Below are 12,576 nucleotides of genomic sequence, written 5' to 3' on the forward strand. Positions count from 1 at the left end.
GCAGTTTACAACAATTAAAAACATTAAAAACAAGTATACAAATTTAAACAATTAAAACCCATAAAAACAGATAAACAAGTTAAAAACACATGTTATTCAAATGCTGTTAAAATGCCTGGGAGAAGAGAAAAGCGGGTTAAAGCTTCAATTTGGGAAGTTTGCAAAACACTGCCCTCTTCAAAATTTAAATCCGTCTGACTCCTACACACAGGAGAGAAAAAGACTGAAAGCTTACTTATTCAATCTGTGAGATGTTCAGAAAAGTAGGGAAAAGCACGTTTCTGAGCCTTGGGCCAGTCACTGGCCGCTCAGCCTCAGAGGGAGGCAATGGTAAACCCCCTCTGAATACCTCTTACCATGAAAACGCTGTTCATAGGGTCGCCATAAGTCAGAATCGACTTGAAGGCAGACAATTCAATTTGACTCTACATTTTTGTCTTTACCATTCCTTGTCAATCACAACCCTGATTTCTTATTGGCTAAAAACCTGAAAGGGCAGGGATTAGAGCAGAACTTAGAGCAACCAAGAAGTTGTGGGGGGGGCAGCTGACGTTTTGGTGTGTATGTCTGGAATAGGGTTGCCAGGTCGGAACCATCCAAAAACCTGAGAAAATGGAGGTGGGCCCTAGTGACGTCACGGGGCGGGCCCTAGTGACGTCATTAAGCATGATACATTAAATATCAACCACATTTGCTTGGAGCATACCATTAAAAAAAAATTCTCTGATTGGAGATTAAAATAGAAATCTTACCTAAAATAGGGTGTTCCTAGGTCCATCTGAAGTGACAAGGTCATTCTTTCTCACAAGCTTAGGGTGATGCAAAATGGAAATGGACTGCCTTCAAGTTGATCCCAGATAGGGTCTTCATGGTAAGCAGTATTCAGACAGAGGTGGTTTACTATTGCCTTCCTCTGAGCCTGAGAGGCAGTGACTGGCCCAAGGTCACCCAGTGAGCTTCATGGCTGTGTGAGGATTCGAACCCTGGTCACAGTTCAACGCCTTTAGGGAACATTTAATCTAGCTTACTTGCTTCTGGCAAGAAGGGTTTACATGCCTTCAGGCCAGGCCATTGTAGGAAGAAAGGAGCCTAGTGTTGCAGAGATGTTAGATGGGAGCACAGATGGATGCCCCTGAAGGCAGCAATTCTAAACATGCTTATTAAGGAACTAAGCCCCATAGAACTCAATAGGACTTACTTCTGAGTAGATATGGTTGCAGCCATGTTAAACAAATTAAACCAGAACTATCACTAGAAGCTAAAATGATGAAACTGAGGTTATCATACTTTGGACACATCATGAGAAGACGTGATTCACTAGAAAAGACAACAATGCTGGGAAAACCCATCTGGCTGGTTGTCCAGTCACTCTTTTTGTGGGTTGAGCTCTACTTTTATTACTCATCATTTATAAGCTGGGTATCTTGAAGAGAAGCAAACTGCTTCGCTGTCAGATTTTATCATTTTGTCCCTCACGCCAAAATCTCGTGTACTGAGAATGCTTCATGGCTATCTTGGCTTGTGCTCCTCTGTTGTAATCTGTGATTTTGCTAACAACAACAGCTGCAAAGTGAGTTTTTAATCTACATTTACTTAAGACATATGTTTGTTGTTCATTGGGTCAAGGCTGAGTAAACTGCTACATCAGACAATAATTTGCATTAATTAAATTATTTTGTAGAACCCAAACTTTCTTGTAGGCCTGTAGGAGTTTCATGGGCACTAATGCAGGGGCCTAGTGGGTAATCCAGACCTGCACACAAGTAAAGGTTCAGAAGAGGGCAACCAGAATGATCAAGGGGATGGAGCGACTCCCTTACGAGGAAAGGTTGCAGCATTTGGGGCTTTTTAGTTTAGAGAAAAGGCGGGTCAGAGGAGACATGATAGAAGTGTATAAAATTATGCATGGCATTAAGAAAGTGGATAGAGAAAAGTTCTTCTCCCTCTCTCATAATACTAGAACTCGTGGACATTCAAAGAAGTTGAATGTTGGAAGATTCAGGACAGACAAAAGGAAGTACTTCTTTACTCAGCGCATAGTTAAACTATGGAATTTGCTCCCACAAGATGCAGTAATGGCCACCAGCTTGGACGGCTTTAAAAGAAGATTAGACAAATTCATGGAGGACAGGGCTATCAATGGCTACTAGCCGTGATGGCTGTGCTGTGCCACCCTAGTCAGAGGCAGCATGCTTCTGAAAACCAGTTGCCGGAAGCCTCAGGAGGGGAGAGTGTTCTTGCACTCGGGTCCTGCTTGCGGGCTTCCCCCAGGCACCTGGTTGGCCACTGTGAGAACAGGATGCTGGACTAGATGGGCCACTGGCCCGATCCAGCAGGCTCTTCTTATGTTCTTAAGTATGCCACAATGCTGCTGGAGAAGCCCTGTTGGATCAGAGTAAAGGCCCTTCATATCAGAAGCTATATGCCTCTGTGTACCATTTGCTGGGAATCACAAGTGGGGACAGCGCTGCTGCACTCGGGTCCTGCTTGTGGGCTTCCCACAGGCATCTAGGTGGTCATTGTGCAAACAAGATGCTGGACTAAATGGGCCTTTGGCTGATCCAGCAGGGCTGTCCTTATGTTCTTCAAACCCAGCATCCAACCCTGGCCAGTCAAACGCATCCTGTAAGCTCACAACCAGACAGCAAGGCGATAGATCAGGGATTTGCAAACTCACCACCACCACTACTTGAACATTACTGTGGGTCTTGGCAGACCACTTAATGACTTTTTTGCCTGCTGTAGCAATTGAATGGTTTTTAATTGCATCAAGATGAAACGTCTTATAAAAGATTATACAAAATAAGAATAATCTTTTATAAAAGATAATAATGCTTGGGAAAATAGCAGGGAGTAGAAAAAGAGGAAGGCTAAACAAGACATGGATTGATGCCATAAATGGATTAATTCTATAAAGGCATGCCTACCACGATCCCGCTGTGTGTGCTTCTTGGATGTTCTGGACCTCGTCTCGGCTATCTACAGCAAGATAAAGGTGGAGGGACAGGCACATCAGCTCTGAGAATTGTTCAGCCCACAGCCGCCGCCCCTCTCTCTGAGGTTATGCAGCCCATCGCTCTCTCTGCCCCCCCTCTCTGAGGTTATGCAGCCCTGTCCCTGAGGGTCTTCAGCCCCTCTCTGAGGTTCTCTCTCTCTCTCTCTCTCTCTCTCTCTCTCTCTCTCTCTCACACACACACACACACACACACACACACACACACACCAAGGGCCTACCAGACCGAGAGGCCTTTTTACCTCGGAACCAATTCCCCTCCTCTGGAAATGGTGAGGTGCTCTGGTTGCCACTGGCCGGCAGCGGCTGCGATGGGGCCCCCCAGGCAGAGACTGCTCAGCCCCATCGCGGCCGCTCCCGTCCATTGGCGCCCACAGCATGAGGGGTGAAGCGGACGCCCGGCACTGCTGCTGGGGGGGGCCCTGCAAGGGCGGCGACTTGACGAAGGCGCCCACGTCATGGCAGATGCGGCCCAGGAGACGCGGGCCAGAAGGCTGCCCTCGCTCGGGCAGGCGGCTACAGCCTCCACTCAGCACCCTCACCTGTACTTGTGTGGGCGGCGGGAGCGGGCAGGGGCTGCTGCTCGGGGGGGCCTGCAGGGGCGGCGGCTACACCTTGCTCAACGAACGACTATGGCGGCGGCTCAAGTCCTCCTGTCTCTCCAGTGACAGTCCCTGCCTCAATGAAAAGGGCGGGAAGGCGGCCAGCCACAGCCTTCACGCATGCGTGTGTTAATCACGCATGCATGGCTGAGGGGGACGCTCAAAAGCCGGAGATCAATGTCTTCAAAGAAACTATGGCCGAAGGCCAGAGACGGCCCCCTTTTGCCAGAGACTCCGGCAGAAAACCAGAGATCTGGCAACCCTATTCTGAAACCAGACCACCTAGAAACTTAATTTTTTTTTTAAATGAAAGCTGAAAGTCCGGAGATTAAGGTGAGTCAGCCGGAGAGCTGGAGGGGACCCCCAAAAACTGGAATCTCAGGCTGAAAAACAGAGATCTGGCAACCCTACATGGGTGGAGCCAAGCACACAATGACAGCAGAGGGATGAGGCCTGATCCCATAATAATTAAGTAACAACACCACTCTTTTTTCTGAGAGCAAATATGGTGTAGAAAATGCCACCACTGCTCCTTGGAGCCCTGAAGTATCAATTGACCTTGGCCCAGTTGCTGTCTTGTCTCCAAAGCCCCATACCTGCCTTGGGGGAAAATCTCTCTCCTTTGTCCCCTTATGATTTCCCCATTTTTTTCCTATTGCTGTTGCTGTCTCAGCAACAAGGTATAATGCTGATATTGCTGCTGGCACCACCCACTGTCTCTCTTTGATTTATGCTTTGGCCAAGTGCAATGTGCCCCTGATAAGTTTAGCTGTGGTGGCGCAAGAGTTGGGCCAAGACCCTCTTCTCCCCCCAAATGTCTTATACCTGCTGACTTTGGGGCAAATGTCTGCTCCTTCTTCCTCTAAAACTGCCCACTGTGACTACCTTCAATTTAGGGGAGAGGGAATGGATAAAAGTGGCTGGGTTGGGCTGGATCTCACTTCATCAGATGCATGACATAGATCTCTACTGTTTTGTCTTCAACAGATGAACACGACTACCTTTCTAGAAAATAAATACTGAAACACAGATTAATAAATACTGAAAAAGATAAATCGCCTTAGATTATATGTTAGATTACATCAGTTGTGCGACACCCTCCAGCATTAGCAGTAATAGAACTTTCATAGATCTTGGGAACGTTTCACCTGACGCACAAGTGGTTCCCCTTCTCCATGCCCCCCTGCACACTTCCTTTGCTAATTGAATGTGCTGCTCCATTTTTGTCCATCAGAACAGGATTGTTCTCACAGAACCTTTATATTCCTTCTGCATTTCTGCCCTGGTTGCTGACTGCTATGCAAATGACACTTGTGACTTCTCCACTGGAAGTCTGAAAAGGGAGGACAACCATGCCAGCATAACTTCCTTTACTTTTTGTGGGTTTTTCCAGCTTGTTCTCTGGGGGAAGAAAATTTAATTCAGAAACACATGTACACCACTTTACAAGGCACCTTGCAGGTGAAAATGAATTTATAATTCCTAAACTGCCTGAAGCATGTTCCATTCTTCCTTCCACCAAGGCAATGGCTTTCCCCACCCTTTGTGCCTGTGTGCTGCTTGCTTGCTCTGTCTCCTCCCCATACTCCTCCCTTTCTGCTTGTGCTGTCCTCCCCTACATCTTTCTCTTGATGTGCTGCCAAAATGAGAGGAGAGAGGAGAAACTAGTGGTGGCCACAGACTGTGCAGCTCATCTAAAAGATTCTGCTCTGGCCCACACCTGGGAAAATGCTAGATTAGAGTATTTACTGAAGAAGCATCTCTGCTTTCAGGAGAGTGACTTTTCAGGAGAGTGACAACTTAATTATGTCTCGCATTGATCTGAAAATACTTTTTCCATAAAGTCATATTGTGGATTGTTTTTCTTCTACATGTTCAATAGTTAGTTCAGTTATTTAACATTATTCCAACATCTCTAATATGAAATAAATTTGTTCCTCCATTCTGAGACTGTGTACACACCACACATTTAAAGCATATGGCTTTCCCCAAAGACTCCTGGGAACTGTAGTTTACCCTTCACAGAACTACAGTTCCCAGCACGTTGTTCACTTGTCCATGGTCTAGCAACTTTCAATTTGCCTTGCCTCTTTCTCCCTGCAGTCCAGCATTGGGTCAGAACATGACAGACACTGCAGATAGTGCTGGAGGTCTACTTCAGTATGTAGGGTTTTATCCCCTTTTACCCTTTGTCACAGTCCTGTGAGTTGGGTTAGGCTGAGAGAGAGTGATTAACCCAAGGTTAACCAGTAAGATTGCTAGTAGAACACTAATTTGAACTCAAGTTCAACACCACACCGAATGTGTTTGTTATGCTGAAAAGGGGGGGGGGAAGCAACCTTCATATTTAAAATAACTTTCTGTGTGCTGATATAAATGCTTGATCCAATACATCTTTAACTTGGCAAATTAGTGAGCTGGTTTATTGGTTATTAATGGGCATGTAAGGAAAAGGCAGATGATAAATGGAATCAAAACCAGCAGCAACTTTAAAAGAATATGGTAAGAATGAAACCAAACAACCTAAGACAAACATGTATGGGAAGGCCGTGACCCAAATGTGCAGGGATTCTGGTATGAGTAACCAGCTGCATTGCCTCCCTTCCAGAATAATTTAATCAGCACACTTAAAGGGTGGTAGCCCATTCCCTTTGCAGAGAGAGATGGGTCTGAAGGAGGTTCCCCATATAATCCACCTACAGCTGTGCATAATGCAGACAGCTTTGCCCTTTGGACAACATCTCCACACTAGAACCATCCAGTACTAGGAGTGTTCGGCTACTCATAATCTCCATGGTGAGGAGTCTCCAGGGCACCTTGTTTTTCCTCCCAGCTTGTGGACATTCTCCCCTGCTTTCTGAACTGCCACAGAAAATGGGTCAGCATCCCATGGCATGTTATGTGAAACAAACAAGATTAAGCTGGCCAACCCATGTTGATTCATATTTACTGATTTATTTATAAAAGTATTTATATACCACCCTCTCACAAGACATCAGAGTGAAGTACAGCAGCATAAAAAGCCTTTAAAAGCAACAGAACAATCATTAAAATGACTACTTCTAAAAAGCAAAGGAAATCCCTTTGCCATAGCACCTAGTAATGCAAGATTTCAATAGGTACTTTAAGCCACTCTGTTGGCCTTAGAATGCTGCTGCTGCTGATTTATTAAGTTTTTTTTAAAAAAAAAAATGAATTCAAAGTGACTTACAAACATTAAAAATAGGTATTAAAACAATAATAAAACATCCTAAAATACTCACAAAATGCAGAAAACTAAGTTCCAGTTCATCTGCATCTGACTTAAAAACACAGAAATTAAGCTCCAAAGGTCTGAGTGAATAACAACAGTGATGGTGCCAGGCCTGCCTTCATAAGATAGCGTCCAAAAAGGTGCTGTTGGTGCTGATATCCTTCCATTTTTTAAAAGTGTGCCTTTTGTGGTGTTCTTGCACTGTGTAAGGCATCCTCCATGCACTGAAACATCAGTGCAGATGGCTGCAGCCACTTTGGCACTGGGAGCTGGGAATTATGAGTCTAGTCCAATACATTACAAACCAGTTCATAGGATTATACTCTTGAACAAAATTTTGAAAAACTGTTTCAGGCTGCAATAAACAACTAGTTTTTCCAACCACAGACATTTATTTCATTTGTTCGATGATCTGTCAGTATGGGATATTTCACCCATTCTGTATTGCAGAAGTGACACTGTGGAATGTATACCTTAAGTAAACTGAAATTGGTACACACTCTCTCCACTTATTGACGAGAAAGTACAGTGTCAAACCCTTACAGGGTTAGTATCTTATTTGAAGTGAACTATATTGAAAAGCATTTCTTATTTTGTGCTTTTGCTTTGGAAGCAGTTCTGTCATTTCCGTAATAGATCATTAGGGATTACATGATTGTGGCTGTAATACAATACACTCTGCTTTACTGGCATTTATAATGTTTACTTCTATTTATGTCAGTCAATTGCAAGATTCTTTTCCTTCAACTCTGATTCACATCAGTAATTTGTTGCATCAGTTTTTTAACTTAAAATTTGGTACCTTGAGGAAAACATGGAAATATTTTTATAGATATAACGTAATGGATATGGAGATTGTTCTGACATCTGACATCCATATTTAGAGAACACAGGGTAAGGGAAATTGTGGTCCATTGGTTCATATGTCCCCTTCTATACATAGTGGGAGGAGATGTTGGGCAAGAAACATTCAAGGCTGAGAACCCCTGCTGGTCTCTGCTCATAGATGTGAACAGTGAGAGTAAAATCCAAACAGGCCCTGTGTATAGAACACTACACAATATGCAGCAATAAAATGTTTTTGTGCCAAAATCCATAGTATGGGTGAAAATGTGTGCACTTTTCAATATTCATGCGTCAACACAACCGTAGGACTTGGTTTATTTGCTGCACTCATTATTTCAAAAAGACATTGAGGGAAGAGCTACATAACATCCTCTCCAGCCTTTGTGAATTGTTTGCTGCTAATGCGCCTGCCTCTAAAACAGGTAAAAAAGAATAATTAAAGCTTTCTAGAAGCAAAGTAGCTAACAGTGTGCTGAACTCATTCACATAACCAGGTTCAGCCTTTATTTCCAGCCTGAGGTGACCATTAAAAATTGCTATACAAGGAAAAAGGTAACTGTATTGAAGCCACCCTGAATTTGCAACAGATGAGGATCTTAAATGACAGAATGTGAATTTTTAAAGCTTCCTTCCTGCTATGAAGATACTTTACATACTGAAGAGTAAAACCAGCTTTAACACAAATGGTATCAAAGGGTTTGGCTCTGTAGCAAATAGGCAGCCAGCGTAGGTCCTTGAGTGTTGTATGGTCTTTAACTGTCAAAATTCTGGTGGTTGCATTTTGCACTAGCTGTAATCTCTGAATCATCTTCAAGGGCAGCCCCATGTAGAGCATGCTGCAATAGTCTAAATGGGAGGTTACTAGAGCAGGCTGTCCTTGTCCAGGAATGGCTTTATCTGGAGTTGAAAATAGGTACTTCATTTCACTGAAATGACCTGAGCTTCTAGCAATAAGATAGAATCAAGAAATACTCCCAGGCTACAGACCCTGTCCTTCAGTGGGATTGCAGCCCTTGTCATAACAGGCTGCCTCCCTAATTCTTGGATCTTGGAGCTGCCTGACTCTGTCGTGCTGGAATTCAGCTTCAGCTTATTGGCCAGGCCATGACTGCCTTCAGACACTTTACTTGCACAGCTTCATCTGATTCAGATGGCAAGGAGAAATAGACTTGGGTGTCATCAACATACCCATCTCACTCCAAATCTGTATGCTTCGCTTGTGCTTTTCCCAGATCACTCTAATTCTTTATAGAAAAGTCCTGTTCTCAGGAAGACATTACTATAGATCTAATTTATTTACATCCCTTTTTATAAATAAGCATTTATTTGGAACTAGTAACTAGAATTGGCTTTTCTAGCACTAAATAACCAGTGGCTTGGGAAACATATCAGGTTGCTATTGTTATGTGTAAATTTGTATAGATATTAGCAGAGATTGTCAACGGTCTGAGATGTGTGTGTGCCAGTGTGTGCATTTACCCAAGTAGAAGGCTTTTACCCTGCATTTAGATCACTGATAAGAAAAGCTACTTTATTTATAGAAATACATAGTAGATAGGAAAGGCATACCTAGTTCTTACTAACTAGCTAACTAAGTTGGAGGCGCAACATCCAGGTTTGGGAGTTGCCCTTATGGCTCAGGAGGAAGAAAGAAGAGACAAAGGTGTCTCCTCTCTCTCTGACAGTTGAAGAAGAGAAGAGGGGAAAGGGTGGAAGGAGGAGGGGCAGATAAGCTTCCCTAAGCATATCAGTCTAACGACGGAAGGAAGTCAGTCAGAGCATCACAGGTAAAGGTAGTCAAGCCTAGCCATCTGGAGGACCTTAACTCTATCTCCCTTCTGGAATGTAAACAAAAGAACAAAACAGGAGTTGCTCTTGGCCCACTTCCAACAGCTATGTGGGTCACTGTTTCCTAGTAGGCACATGGTAAAGGTGACTAAAGCCATTTTATTTATTTAACTGAATTATTTATAGCTTGATTCTCGACTCTAATTTCCAAGATGACTTACAACATAATTAAAACCAACCATACAAACTAGCAAACTAAACCAATCAACAGAGCAGCAAAGTTAAAACAACAACAATCTGGAACGAAGAGATTCAAAGCAGTTTTTTTAAAGATCAGCAGAAAATCTGAATAAGGTTTATCTGAAGAAGCCCCATCAAAAGCCAGGCGTGTCTTAAGTTTGTGCCTAAAAGTCATTAGATGGATGCTGCAAATGGACAGGGGAAGAGATCTACAAGTGATGTGCCATGACTGAAAAGGCTTTGTCCCTCATTGCCCCCACACCCACCAAAGAAGACTCATGAGATGTGGCATTGGTTTGAATGTTATATTTAATAAATATAACATAATTCGAATCCAAATTCAAACATCAAATCGTAATTAATAACTACTTATAACACATGGGCAGGTGAGGAATTGCACTATTCTGGTGGTGTTGAGCCCAGGGGTGTTGAGCCCAGCCTCTCTCCTGAGGATCAAGGAGGGGGAAGGCATGAGTTGCAGGCACCTCAGCCCTCAACAGGCATGGACGATCCAGCTGTTGTTGAGTCTAGCCCAGACCTGGAGGAAGTGAGCGAGCTAGCTGCCCCGCCAGTGCCCACGGATGGCCCTGCCCCTCAATAGGACAGCACTCAGCCATCCCCCGGTCTGTGCTCGGTTTACTTACTGGGCCTTGGGGTGAGATTTGCAGCCTGGAGTGAAGTCCAGCAGCCATCAACGAAGAGGGCAGGTGTGCCTGAACTGGCATGACGTCATCAAGGCGCGCCTCAGAGGACGAGCGGCCGGGCCTATTTAAGCTCGTGCCCCCTCTTTGGTGGCAAGGAAGTGCGGAAAGGTTAAGGGTGAAGGGCAGCTAGGTGACACCTTTAGGCACCTTTGGAGGTGATAGGCGATTCTGGAGGCCTGTAGCTCAGGGCTGTATGGCCTGAGGGCAGGATACGGGTCACCTTTGGGACCAACAGGTCTCATCCACTCAGAGTTTCAGGGCATTGGAGGAAGGCGGTGATGCCTGTTGGCCTTCCTACACACCACATGGGTGTGGTCAAGGCAGGGGGTTGGCAGATTGGCTTTGCCTGACTCACCAAGATAATTCCGCACTTATGTTCCCCTCTGCAGGTTCATTATTCTGATATGGATTTGGTTAATAAAGTGGCCCATTTAACCCAATGCATATTGTGTCTGTGTCTTATTTCACCCCTGGGCCGCAACAAGCACCCCCACGGAGCCGTTAGGGGAGGATTCTGAAAGAGCAGTAACTCCTCCTGTGCCAAGCAGTATCCTAGAGATGCCCGACCCTTCCCAGCCCTCTGCTTCCCCGCCTGCAGATGAGGACCCTGTTCTGTCAGATGAGCCCGTGGAGACTTGGCCCCCTTCACCGCACTTATGACGTAGGGAGAAGCTGACAGGGCAGAGGGCGTGTGTGAGAGGTTATGCTCCAAGACCCCTCCTATTTAAGACTGCTGCACTGTGAATGGGGAGTTGAGTCAACTTTCATCACATGTTGCAGAGCATGTCTAGAGGGTAGTTAGGGACTTGCAGTGAGTTAGCATAGGGTCTTTTCTATGAGGCGCTCAGCCTTTGATGTATCCATTACGTTAATAAAGCAAGAGTTCCTTGCACCCTTGTCTCCGACTCGTGATTCCCGCTCCAAACTGGACAGGTGGGGATGGAATCCCCCCAGTCTCCTGGGCATGTATCACAGCTGATAGCTGTGGCCTCTGATGCAAGGATATGGGCCAAGATTCCCTCCTTGCCCAGTGAATATTGGGAGCCGTCTGCCATGTGCATCCTGGCCCAGTTGTACACGCTTTCACCCCAACGTGCATGACAATCCACAGGGGCACCTGCCAGTTATACGCAGACTGGAGTCCTGCAAGATTCCTGAGGGGTGTCCTTACCCAAAAATGCCTCAGAATACCTACCTCTCCCTCCACCAAATTCCTCACCTGCCAGAACTCAATGCCAAAACTGGCCGTCGCCACACCACTCCCCTAAAAGCCAAATGAATCATCCCCATAGTATAAAGTAGGCAAAACGTGAAGGGCTCCAAAAAGCAGGGCCCAACCAAAAAATTCATACTTGGCCCCATTGGCGACCCGCAAAGCCCATACTGCCACAGGGAGGGAGGGTGGGCGCCAACAAACATGAGGACAAGAGTTAGGGAGGGGGAGGGGTCTTAAATACGACCAGTCTCCTCCCCCCCCCACTGAGGCATGACGTGGCCTCACGCTACTCCCTCACCCAATCGAGAGTAGACCTCCTGAGCCTTTTCTACCCATATGGGGTGAAGGCAAACCCACCCCCACTCTAAGGTGGGAACACCATTGCCAACTGTCTCACCTCAGAAGGTGAGGGCACTCTGAGCAGTACCTCTGACAAAGATGCTAATAATTGAGCATGTTTGTGTCAGAATAGCCAGTCCTTCAGGTACCCTAGTCCCAAACCATTGAGGGCTTTATAGGTCAGAGCCAGCGGCTTAAATTGTGACTAGAAACAAACTGGCAAGCAGTAAAGCTCTCTCGAGTACTGGCCCAATATACATTCCACACTGTCAGTACCAATTAATAACTTGTCTCTGAATTCTGAACTAATTGGCATTTCTGAACAGCCTTCAAAGGCAGGTAATTGCAGATACCTGGAGGTATCAAGGTATGATGCAGTAAGCAACTATTGCAGTAAAATGGGGGAAAAAAAGAAACTGGAAATGACTAGATGTGATTTTAAACTCAAGGAACTACGTTTCAAGACTAGCACAGGAGATGCAATTTCAGATGCACATCCTTATATTTTTGTTCTGGACATGGTCCTTACATTAGCTACCCTTACATGAACTATTTGAAGTCACAGGTAAAAGAAA

General features: G+C 45.1%; 1 protein-coding gene across 1 annotated transcript in view; it reads left to right on the plus strand.

Moving 5' to 3' along the window:
- Window positions 1–12,576, plus strand: part of GRIP1 (glutamate receptor interacting protein 1) — a 606,542-nt gene that overhangs the window by 13,178 nt on the left and 580,788 nt on the right. The gene's annotated exons all lie outside the window — the stretch shown is intronic.

This window comes from Rhineura floridana, chromosome 8, assembly GCF_030035675.1.
Source record: "Rhineura floridana isolate rRhiFlo1 chromosome 8, rRhiFlo1.hap2, whole genome shotgun sequence".
Lineage (NCBI taxonomy): Eukaryota > Metazoa > Chordata > Lepidosauria > Squamata > Rhineuridae > Rhineura > Rhineura floridana.